This window comes from Canis lupus, chromosome 38 (genome assembly GCF_011100685.1).
Source record: "Canis lupus familiaris isolate Mischka breed German Shepherd chromosome 38, alternate assembly UU_Cfam_GSD_1.0, whole genome shotgun sequence".
NCBI lineage: Eukaryota > Metazoa > Chordata > Mammalia > Carnivora > Canidae > Canis > Canis lupus.
In genome coordinates, this window is record NC_049259.1 from 24,731,828 (window position 1) to 24,744,090 (window position 12,263).

At 49.1% G+C, this 12,263-nt stretch overlaps 1 protein-coding gene across 6 annotated transcripts in view; it reads right to left on the reverse strand.

Annotated features, from left to right (window-relative positions):
- The window catches only part of DISP1 (dispatched RND transporter family member 1), a 155,991-nt gene extending 144,847 nt beyond the window's left edge, over positions 1-11,144 (reverse strand). For all 6 annotated transcript variants that reach the window (XM_038586423.1, XM_038586420.1, XM_038586418.1 and 3 more), the window contains exon 1: positions 11,085-11,144. The gene's annotated coding sequence lies outside the window, so the exon portion shown is untranslated. The remainder of the gene's footprint in view (positions 1-11,084) is intronic.
- Between the last annotated feature and the right edge of the window lie 1,119 nt (positions 11,145-12,263).

Here is a 12,263-nt window from a genome sequence, read left to right on the forward strand (position 1 = left end):
ACGATACATAAAAACCACAAAAGAGAACTTTTCCATTTCAAAGGGTGACAAGGTTGATTTAATTGTCCATTTTCTATTCTTCATTTGACACATGAATGAAGACCAGGAAATGCCTTACAGACTCCTGCTCTAAGTATATATAGACACTATCCTAATCAGTCCTCACTACACAATATTTTATATACCGTATATTTTAATATACCAAACACTTCTTAAATACTGTGATAGCTGGTCCTATGAGTCAACCCGGTTGGGTTACAGGACCTAGTTAATTAATCAAATATTAACCTAGGTGTTGCAGGGAAGGTATTTTGTAGATGCGGTTAATATCTACAATAGGTTAACTTCAAATAAAGATCACCCTCGATTGTGTGGGTGGGACTCACCTAATCAGTTGTAGGCTTAAGAACAGAAACAGGTTTCCCAGAGAAGGAAGAACTCGGCCTCAAGACCGCAGCATCAACTCCTGCCTGACATTCCAGCCTGTCAGCTGCCCTACAAATTCTGGCCTTGCTGATCCCCACAACTTCATGAGCCAATTCCTTAAAATAAATCTCTTTTGAAACACACACACACACACACACACACACACACACACAAACACACACCCTGGCTCTGTTTCTCCGGGGAAGCCTGACCAAGACACCAACATATTGAAAGACTCTAATTTTTTTCTTTCCTGAATAAGGGTTAACAGATGTCTGTTTCTTGTAACTGCTTTAAAATATTATTTTTAAAAATGTTAAAGTATTTTAAATAAGTGCTCAGAGGTTATTTCATAAGTTAGTATTTCCTTCACAATGCCAACAAACTAGCAATACTGCTATCTCACTGTGCTTTTCTTTTTTAAAATGCATTGGAGGGAAACAGTGATATTCCCTACATGGAATTTTTAAGCTCTCACTGTCATGGCTTTAAAAGCATTTCCTAAAGACCAGTTAGTATAATGTCACCATGAGGAAAGTCACCCATCAGCCCAATCTCAAAACCTGAGGAATCATACAAAACAGATGCGGAGCTCATCCTACATAGTGACATTTGCAAAATCAAGCTGGGAATTCTCTGGCTGTAATGTTTACTACGGATCCATCAGTGTGTGAGTCTTCAGTGCCACAGTGACCCAGAAAAAGATTTCCAAAACCACCACATATCCAGAAAACTAAAGATATGAGAATCACATACTTTGTGACATCAGTTCACACACTGGGGCCATCCAAAAAAACATGATGATATGCGATGTCTATAAACATTTTCTGTAAAGAGGCCGGTAGTGCTTAGGCTCTGCAGGCCCTATGGTCTCTAGGGCCACTACTCACAAGTTGGCTGCTGCAGCCTCAACGCAGTCAATGACAATCCATAAACAGATGAGGACAGCTGTGTCCCAAGAGAACTGTATTCATTAAGACAGGCCACAGTTAGCCTGACCCCTGCCGCACACTCAGAAAATCAAAGAGCTGGAAAAGCCCCTGGAGAGCATATCGTACAATGTCCCACTCAATGCCAAAATACCTGTCATAGTATCTGTGACAAATAGATATCTGGTCTCTGTTTAAGTCCCACTGACCATCCCACTCAGGACAGTTTCTATAATCAGACTCTTCTCCAAGCTAGACCGTGTTTCCCCACAAGGGACATCAGGATGTTCCCACTGTCTAGAACTGTCCAAAGCACTGTGGGTCATTTAGCACCCCTAGTTCAAATCGCTAAATGCTACCTACACACACATACACCCATCACTGTGACAACCAAAAACTTTCCCACGTATTCCCAAATTCCCTAGGGTGGAGGTGTTGGCACCTAGTGGGTCCAGATCCACTGAACTGTAACAGCGACAGGAGACTGCGGCACATGTCTTATATAGTCACTCCCCCTCCTACATATGGCAAATATAACCAATAAATCATAACATCCTTTAATACTGATTGGACTCTCTCAAATTTTTAACATGATGTTCAAGGCAACCATCACCAATGAATGTGACGTTAGAACATATTTGTTATGCCTCATAAAAGGAATTCTACATACACATTCTGAGAAGAAACTGGCTTCCTGTAATTTCATAAGGCTGAAACATAATATGGTTTAATTTTAAACCCTAAGGGGGGTTGTCAAAGTCTGTGAAAGTATTTCTTGGTTTTGGGAATGGCTGAGGGGCCCTGAAGGCAGCAGGTGGACCGGCCAGGAGTGCAAGACGCCCTGCAGCACGGTACACACCTCACTTCTGCATCACCAGGGTCATCGCATCTGGCCCGCGCAATATTCCACCAGAAATACACGCGGGTAGGAAACCTGTTACATTATCTGAGCCATTTAACATAAAAACACGAATTATCTCATTCACATTTTTAATAATCATTAAATTTTCCCAAAATGTAACTGCTCTGAAAGCCAAGACAAGACCATTCTGACTATTGTCTGAATGTGACCGAGCTGCTCACCATTTTGGGCAGTGACCTCGATGACAGTGCCAGCATTCAGGGTACAGACGCGCAATAAGCGCGTAGGTCTACACATACGTGGGTCTCGTTCACAGCGACCCTACACATAGCTGCAAAACACTAAGTGGAACGTGTAGAGCAAGCACACACACTACAGATATATCTTTAAGTGATTTTGGTTTTGTCCCTCCTTCATATCACAGTAAGAGATTATGTTCATTTCTCTGCCATCAGGTTTATATGTACAGGATATCTATGGATTTAGTTTAGGACTGTAAAGGAGGAATTATAAAATACCTGTTCTAAAAACAGAGTGTTAGGGGCACCTGGGTGGCTCAGTCAGTGAAGCATCTGCCCTCAGCTCAGGTCGTGACCCCAGGGTCCTGGGATCCGAGGCCCATGTGGAGCTCCCTGCTCAGCGGGGATTCCACTTTCCCTCTCCCTCTGCCCCTCCTCTGGCTTGTGCTCTGTCAAATAAATAAATAAAATCTTTAAAAAAAATAATAAAATACACCTCTGATTCCTCTACCCTTATGTTCTCAACTCACTGAAAACACAATGGTTTCATGTCTAACTCCCCATTCACTATTTAGTAAATACAGAATTAAACTCGCCAACTGATAGGTGTTCCTCAAGTCTAGACTTAGCTGTAAGCCATTTTTTAAAAGATTTTATTTATTTATTCATGAGAGACGCAGAGAGAGGCAGAAACATAGGCAGAGGAAGAAGCAGGCTCCCTGTAGGGAGACCGTGCGGGACTCGATCCCAGGACCTGAGGCAAAGGCAAATGCTGGATCACTCAGCCAGGTGCCCCAGCTATAAACCATTTTAATATAAAAAGTATGGAGATGAAAAAAAAAGTATGGAGATAAACTAAGATTTGAACTAAACCTTAAAAAATGTGTCTATATAAGACATCACTAGTTTGGGATTAAAAGGTTTAACATTGACTGAAAGTGAAAATAAGCTCTACATACAATCTATGTCGACCTATGTACAATTCATATGTATAATTATCCACCTCTGTTACACTAATGGACTGAGGCCACTGGCAAGATTAGTTTCCAAAAATATTAATTATCATTTTCTCTGTAAGTCTTAAAAAATCTGTTATAGTTCAGGGCAGTTTTTTAGTCCTTAGAACATGGATAAGAGTTCATATACAATTCAAAGACCAACTCCAAGCAAAGTCATAAATATAAGAAATGGCAGTCACAGATCTCTAACCAAGTTTCAATTCTGTAGGTTTAAGTTAACTTTCTATCTGGAGGGCAGGGAGAGGGCCAGCTAGAGGAAGCACAATTCCAAGGATTTGTTTTCTACATTCTTCAGAGACATGCACGTCAAAGTGAGGGGTAGGGAGCGGAAAATCCAACACAAACTTTGGGACAGCCTCTGACCAATTCTCTCTGAGTAATTCTCGGGTCTCCCAGGCAATAAGGCACCAGATCCAGAGAACCAGTGCTTGTCACACTTCTCTGCAGAAGACCTGGCATAACATGATCCACAGACCATCTCCCTCTAAGCCCTAGGAGGAGCATTAGCTAGGTGGCTATCGTCAATCCAAAGCCGCAAGCTTGAAGAGGTTAAGTATTATAAACATAGAAGACAAAGCTGGAAAGGGTAAGACAGTAACAAAACTGAGTCTCAAACAGATCACTACAGCCTGAAATGCTGGACCTCTGAAACCCTGGCAGGATCAAATTTAACAGGAATAAGTGTGAAGTCTTGTAATTAAGTCAAAAAACCACTATCCAGATGCAAGGACTTGACTAACAAATTGCCCATGAAAATTTTGGGAGCTCTGACGTACAAATGCTGGATATGAGAGCAAGATATCTCTGCTTAAATGTTAATGTAATTTTGCACTTCAAAAATATTGAAGTGATAGAACAGTAGGTGTCCACCTTACAGGAAGTAATGGTCTCCCTATTTGCTGCCTTGATCAGACCTCTGAAATAGTGTAGACAATTAGGGAAGCCATATTTACTGACAACCTAGTGCAACCAGAATACGATGATCAGGATGGTAAGAGATCTAGCTAGTGGCATTATTTAACCTGAGAAGACACAGTTGTTGTTATTTGCCTAGATCTTCTATGTTGCTCTGGATGATATAACGAAAGCAAACAGATAAGAACTACAGGTAATTGGATCTATTATAAGTAAAAGAAAATAATTTTCTAACTGGAACCTCCCAACAATAAACCAAGGCTGATTAGAAGGAGATGAACACCTTGTTATTAGCCCTAAATACTCTGGGAAGGGAAGAGGTATGAGAGTATCCAAATTAGGTAGAAGATTGGGTTAAATGACTACTAGTGCTCCACTTCCATCCTGCAACAGTATGCTAGGTGCAGAAGAAAAAGATTAAGTAGAGTCAGCACTTTCTTTCCCTAACAGCAAATTCAGTTGATGAAAAGGGAGAAGAAACGAGGAAGCCAAAGGGATTCTACGATATATTTTAAAATACATGATAATAGAAAGACCTAAAAGTTAGATGCAATAGAATAGGTGAACTGGGATAAAGGGTATATGGATTCAGGGGTAGAAGACTGAGGGTTGCATCCCAGGTCCAACACAGCCTCATTCCAGAAGACACCCAGCAAGCCACCTAACCTTTCTGTAGCTCAAGGTTTCTGTCCCTGACATGGGATACTACATGTCCTGCCCTAAGGACCAAATGACTATGGAAGAAAAGCACTCTGGGGGTCCCTGGGTGGCTCAGTTGGTTAAGTGTTTGCCCTCGGCTCAGGTCATGATCCCAGGGGTCCTGGGATAGAGCCCCATGTCAGGCTCCCGCTCAGTGGGGAGCCTGCTTCTCCCTCTCCCCTCTGCTCATAATCTAAGAAGAAAATTAAATTAAATTAAAAGAAAAGCACTATGTAAATAATTTACACATAAATGATCAGTTATTCTATATTAGGCTCTTCTCAACTTTGCTCACCACTCTTTTTTTTTAAAAAAAAAATATTTATTTATTTATTTATTCATAAGAGACACAGAGAGGGAGGCAGACACAGGCAGAGGAAGAAGCAGGCTCCTTGCAGGGAGCCCAACGTGGGACTCGATTCTGGGACTCCAGGATCACGCCCTGAGCCACAGGCAGATGCTCAACCACTGAGCCACCCAGGTGTCGCTGCTCGCCACACTTTAAAAAGGGTATGAAAGGGGCAGCCCCGGGTGGCTCAGCGGTTGAGCACTGCCTCCAGGCCAGGGCCTGATCCTGGAGACTCAGGATCGAGTCCCACGTCGGGCTCCCTGCATGGAGCCTGCTTCTCCCTCTGCCTGTGTCTCTGCCTATCTCTCTCTCCATCTCTCATGAGTAAATAAATAAAATCTTTTTAAAATAAGAATAAAAAAAATAAAAAGGGTATGAAAAACCCAGAATCTTGAAAGATCAACCAATATAAGGCCCTGTGAATGGACTAAAGACATGAGAAGTATATTTTTAGGTAGAAAGGTACAGTCTTACCTGAAGTGTTAACAAGGTATTTATTACAAAATAGGTTAAATGTTCTTAAAAAGGATACTGTCTAGCTGTTTTCAATAACCAAGGACTACAAATTGCGAGGAAGTAGACTTGGGGCAACCGGGTGGCCCAGTTGGTTGAGCATCTTGATTTGATTGAGCCAAAATCCTCTTGGTTTCAGCTCAGGTCATGATCTAAGGGTCCTGAGATCAAGCCCTGAGTCAAGAGTCAGCTCCATGCTCAGCAGGGAGGCTGCTTGGAGATTCTCTCCCTCTGCTCCTTCTCTCATGCACTCGAGCTGGCTTGCTCTCTCTCTCTCTCTCTCAAATAAATACATCTTAAAAAAAAGAAAGAAAGGAGTGACACTTGAATGAATGCAAGTGAGATCAGATAGGTCTAAGGAAGAACATTTACATGCTTGTTTTGAGATCAAGTGAAAATGTATAAACCAAAAAGCAACAGACAGACATAGGAGTTACAACCCTGGTCAGGATGATAAGACCCCAGAAGAGGATACTGTGGTCTAGAAATCAAAGCCCACCTGTCGTGGACTGGTCAACATTCATTACCCTTCAGAGAGTTACATCAGACTGTCCACCAAGGTACTAAAGCTAGCTCTGTGAATGGGAGCCAATAAACTGTTAGGAAAGAAAAACACAATTAGCAGTTCTAGGGACACCTGGGAGGCTCAGCAGGTGAGTATCTATCTGCCTTTGGCTCAGGGCGTGGTCCCGGGGTCCTGGGATGGAGTCCCATGAGTCCCACATTGGGCTCCCTGCAGGGGGCCTGCTTCTCCCTCTGCCTGTGTCTCTGCCTCTGTCTGTGTCTTTCATGAATAAATAAATAAAATCTTTAAAAAAATTAGCAGTTCTACTCGGAAGTATATTTTATTATGAGCATTCTAGGTGGGGTACCTGGCTGGCTTGGTCAGAAAAGCACGTCACTCTTGATCTCATGGGCATGAGTTCAATCTACACCGGGTGTAGAGATTACTTAAAAAAAAAAAAAAAAAAAAAAAAAAAGTGTTATTCTTCTTAAGTGATAAAGCAAATGGGGTAAAATGTTAAGGTGAATCCAAATAAAAGGTATACAGGTGGTTTCTTGTACTATTTTTATTTTTACAACTCCATTCAATCACATGAAATAGTCACCACTTAGGTTTAAAATATTAAGTGTTGACTCTGAAACTTCTTACTTGTGTAGTCGTTAGCTCTTGTGGTAAAGTCTGAACACTGACAATGCATCACTTCCTAGGATCTGCCCTCCCTCCTCCACTTTAATTAAGACAGGTTCACTCATATATAGTGCTTGGTCGTCTCATATCTGCAATGTTCTCAATCTCCATGCTTTCTTCTCAATACTGAAAATAAACACCAAAGCTAAAATAAACCTCAATATCTGTTTGTTCGTTTTAAAGATTCCATTCACCCACCCATGAGAGACACAGAGAGAGGGGCAGAGACACAGAGGGAGAAGCAGGCTCCCTGCAGGGAACCCGACGTGGGACTCATGGGACTCGATCCCAGGACCCCGGGACCACACCCTGCGCCAAAGGCAGGGCCAAAGGCTCAACCACTGAGCACCCAGGAGTCCCTGGGTTTTTTTATTCATATTTGGATCCTTCTCTCAAGCCTTTCCAAGATTCCCAACTACCCCGTAAACTTTTTGACCTTAAGAGCCTTGCCCAGTCGTTCTCATGTAGGTGGGAAAAGGAGGAAGGATTTCTTTCTGCCCCCTGGAGGCAATAAAGGCCTGCATTGTCTCTAGGGTATTTTAAAACAATAATAAACCCAACTAAGTTTTTCTGCTTTTTATTATCACCAAGCACTGGCAATTCTAAACAATGTCAGGGCTAAGATACTCCTTCCAACTACTGCAGACAGCTCCCACCATCACCTCTTAACACATCACCAATAACGGCCAGCTTCCCTCCCCACCCCACATCTTTTGACATTTCTTCTTTTCATTAGGATCTCAAATTGAAGCAAACCAACAAAGAAAACTAGTAATAAGAACAAAGACTAATGGCAACCAGTGTATTTTCTATATAGTATCTGCAATTGTGGCACTTTAATAGGAAAGTTTGTGTATAATTTAACTTGATGCCTCATTCGAAAGCAAAGCTAAGTAGAGTCCATTTATACAATCCAACCAATTATGCTTTAGGATTGTGAACAAATGGTTCACAGCCATAACTACGTGTCTGGAGGGTGGAAATTTTGCCAAGATGTATGGGATGAGACTCGGCAGAATGAACAAGACTACACCAACAGGACTGCAGCCCCCTTGGCTGCTGATCCCCAAGTCACACTAAGGCCAGGTCACCTTGATCACTAAGAGAAAAGGTCTAACTCAGGAAAACAAAGAGGACGGAGAGTCCTACTAAAAGAAGGGGTTGACTATGTATGCCTCAGTCAATCTCGGCGAGAACCATGCTTGCATTACAGACAATGCAGCTGGGAGGTAAGTCAGCAGAAAATCAACACTGCTTGGGATCTCCCTATCCAGAAGCAGGATTCCTCAGCAGTAACAAATTCTCCTGATTCCACCAAATGGCGGGGAATGCCTTTCTAACTAGGGTGTACAGACTATGTACTTATGGACTATGTAATTATGAAACGGACAATCAGCACAGAACCAAAAGACTCAATATAGCAAACTACTTCATATATTACACACAGGTTATTATAGAAAACAAAATGTGTAAATGTGCGTCCATAAAAACAAAGTCTGGGCTCTCATTTTTTCAGTATTTCTCCCAATGCACAGATACATATTTTGCCATAGCAGAAACAGAAATAATAGATACATAAGAATAACCAGTACTTTGTTACAACCTTATAAAAAAAATTCCACTATTGGTTAAACTGTAAAATGTGTCTAAATCCTACAGAATAACATAGGATTTATTATAGAAAGCTTAATAATTTACCCAACAATAAGTGTAACGAAGATTCCAAAGATTATCCAGAGCATACAGCAGTCTAATTTCAGATACATCATTCAGACATATAACTAGAAACTTGCCAGAGGAGAGCTCTTGTGATTCCAAAAACAAGCACTTCCTCTACCCCAAAATAAAGTCTAAAGATCTCCATACTTTTTCACGTGCTTTATCTCCCCAAAACCAAGGGAAAAAGAAAACATTGTTTAAACCAAGATTTTTATGGAAAATTCAGAACAAGCCTTATCAGAAAAAGGATACTAATTTAAAGAAATGAGATGGAGACACATAGAACTGTACACAGCAGTTTATTCAATAACTATGAAGATCAGTGTCATCTTTTCATTTTCTAATTTGAAAAACCATTCAACATGCTCAATTACAGGTTAAAGCACTGTTTATTCCTAGATGCTGCTTTTCACTTGTACTATCAGCTGTGTCCCTAAGTATAGGGACCTTATAAGTATCTACCTCAAGCACAGATTCTCAAGTCCACAAGAGTTTATAAGTGTCACTAATATTGTCATTTGAAATCTGGAAGAGAGTAGATCCTAGGTGTTCTCACCACACCAAAACAAAAACAGAAACAAGAGACCGTGAAGCATGTGAGGTGAGGACTGTGGCGATCACTTCACAAGCACGGGTACAGCAGACCCCCACCCCCACACCCACCCCCGCTGTCCACCTTAAACAGCTACTGTCTCTATTTGTCAGTTATACCTCCATAAACCTGGGGTGCGGGGAGGAATTGAGAAGCTAGCAAGACACTAAGCCACCAGTAAACAAACAATGCTCTAGTGGACTGAATGAGTGCAAGTCAGATGCAAACACTTCCTGGAGCAACGCAGGAAGCACCTGTAGCCAGCAAGTGCTCGTCAACTGTCAGCGTCTACCCCTGGCCGTGGAGCGGCACCCAGGGCGTGCAAGAGTCCAGGTCGCAGGAGGTGGCTGGCATCACACTCACGAGCGACACTGTGTGATGCGGATCAGGGGCAGCCACTGAGCATACGCACGATGCCTGCAGGTTACCGCTGGTCACAAGCGCACGCAGCATGCAGCGGCCGCTGGAGACACCTGGACGCGATCGGCACGTGTGGAACCACACCCCTGGGTCACTAAGGGTCGCTAGCGCAGTCAGGGGCGCCAAGGCAGAAATCCGAGCCCAGCAGTCCCGAGAAGGGGGGCGGCCTGCGCACCTGACACGGGGCCCACCTGCCAGCTTGCAGCACAGGCGGCGCTGGGCACCTGCTGCCGCTCCGGGGTCAGCTCCGCGCAGCTGAAGGTCCGGGGGCGCCGACCTCACTGCACCAGGGTCGGGGGGCGCCGACCTCACTGCACCAGGTTCGGGGGGCGCCGACCTCACTGCGCCAGGGTCGGGGGGCGCCGACCTCACTGCACCGGGGTCCGGGGGGCGCCGACCTCACTGCACCGGGGCCCGGGGAGCGCCGACCTCACTGCACCGGGGCCCCAGGGGCGCCGACCTCACTGCACCAGGGTCGGGAGGCGCCGACCTCACTGCACCAGGGTCCGGGGGCGCCGACCTCACTGCACCGGGGCCCCGGGGGGCGCCGACCTCACTGCACCGGGGTCCGGGGGGCGCCGACCTCACTGCACCGGGGTCCGGGGGACGCCGACCTCACTGCACCGGGGCCCCGGGGGGCGCCGACCTCACTGCACCGGGGCCCCGGGGGGCGCCGACCTCACTGCACCAGGGTCGGGAGGCGCCGACCTCAGTGCACCAGGGACCGGGGGCGCCGACCTCACTGCACCGGGGTCCAGGGGGCGCCGACCTCACTGCACCGGGGTCCGGGGGGGCGCCGACCTCACTGCACCGGGGTCCGGGGGGGCGCCGACCTCACTGCACCGGGGTCCGGGGGCGCCGACCTCACTGCACCGGGGCCCCGGGGGGCGCCGACCTCACTGCACCGGGGTCCGGGGGCGCCGACCTCACTGCACCGGGGCCCCGGGGGCGCTGCTCCTCCGCGGCGGGCGCCCGGGTCCGACAAAGGGCGAGGGCGCGAGCGGTGCGGCGCAGGAGCTCAGGGTCCGCGCGGAGGACCCGGGAGCACACACGGCCCGAGGAGCCGCCCCGCGCCCGCCCCGCCCTCGGTCGCGCCCCCGCCGCAGCCCCAGCCCCCCGCGCCCCCGCCCGGCCCCGCCGCCGCCCCCCGCGGCTGCCCCGACCCTGCCCGCCCTCCGCCCGCGCGGGCTGCCCGGCCCCGCGTCCTTACCGGGTCTCCCGGCCCCGCGGCGCGGGGGGCGGCGGCGGCGGCGGCGGCGGCGGCGGGGCCGGGACGCGTCCACGCAGGAGACAGGCGCCCCCGACGCGCCGGCCCCGATGCGGACCCGGAGCCGGCTTCCGCCTCCCGCCGGAAGGCGTCCCGAGCAGGACCGGAAGTCCCGCCCCGGCGGCTGAGGGGGGCGGCCGGGGGCGGTCGTGTCAGCAGTTCGGCGGGGCGGGGGGTCACACCGACGTCCGTGGGCTGCCCCCGGCCTCGGGCGGGCCGCGTGTTTCTCCGTCCGCCCGCTCCTCGCCAGACCGCCGGGTCGCGGCGGGGGAGGGGGCGGGGCGGGGCGGGACGCAGGAGGGGCGGGGCGTGGGAGAGGCGGGGGCGGGGCGCGAGAGGGGCGGGACGTAGGAGGGGCGAGGGCGGGGTGCGAGAGGGGCGGGGCGGGGCGTGGGAGGGGCAGGGGCGGGGCGTGGGAGGGGCGGGGGCGGGGCGGGACGTAGGGGGGCGAGGGCGGGGTGCGAGAGGGGCGGGGCGGGGCGTGGGAGGGGCGGGGGCGGGGCGTGGGAGGGGCGGGGCGTCGGGGCGGGGCAGGGGCCTGGCACGTGGCGAGGGGAGGAGAGGGCGTAGGAGGGGGCGGGGCGGGAGGTGACCGGCGCCCCCCACTTCTGGGAGCTGAAGGTTGGGCTGGGCGGGGTGCAAGCCCGGGAGACCGGGCCGGAGACAGCCCAGCGGCTCGGCGGAGCCGGGGGGCGGGGCGGTGGGGGGGGACCAGGGGCACCACCCGGGGGGTGCTTGGAGGGCACCGGGAGCCGGGGAGTGGCCATGGTGCTGCATGGAGGGAGCCTGGGGACCAGGGGGCTGCATGGGGAGGCAGGGGGTGCATGGGGGCACCTGGAGCTGGGGAGGGCCAGGGGGCTGCAGGGGGGGACTGGGGAGCTGCAGGGGGGCACCAGGAGGGCGGGGAGGGCCTGGTCTTCCCAAGGGCAAACAGTTCAGCAGCCCAGGGAACAGGACTAGCTCCAAATCCTGCCCCTCCCAGTCCTCCCCCCACATCCCGAGGCCTCTGTGAAAGCCCTAAGTGACACCCTTTAGTTGTGAGTGACGTGGGAGGCAGACGTCTTATTCAGAACCAGGACAGAGGGGCACCTGGGTGGCCCAGGACATGATCCCGGGATTGAG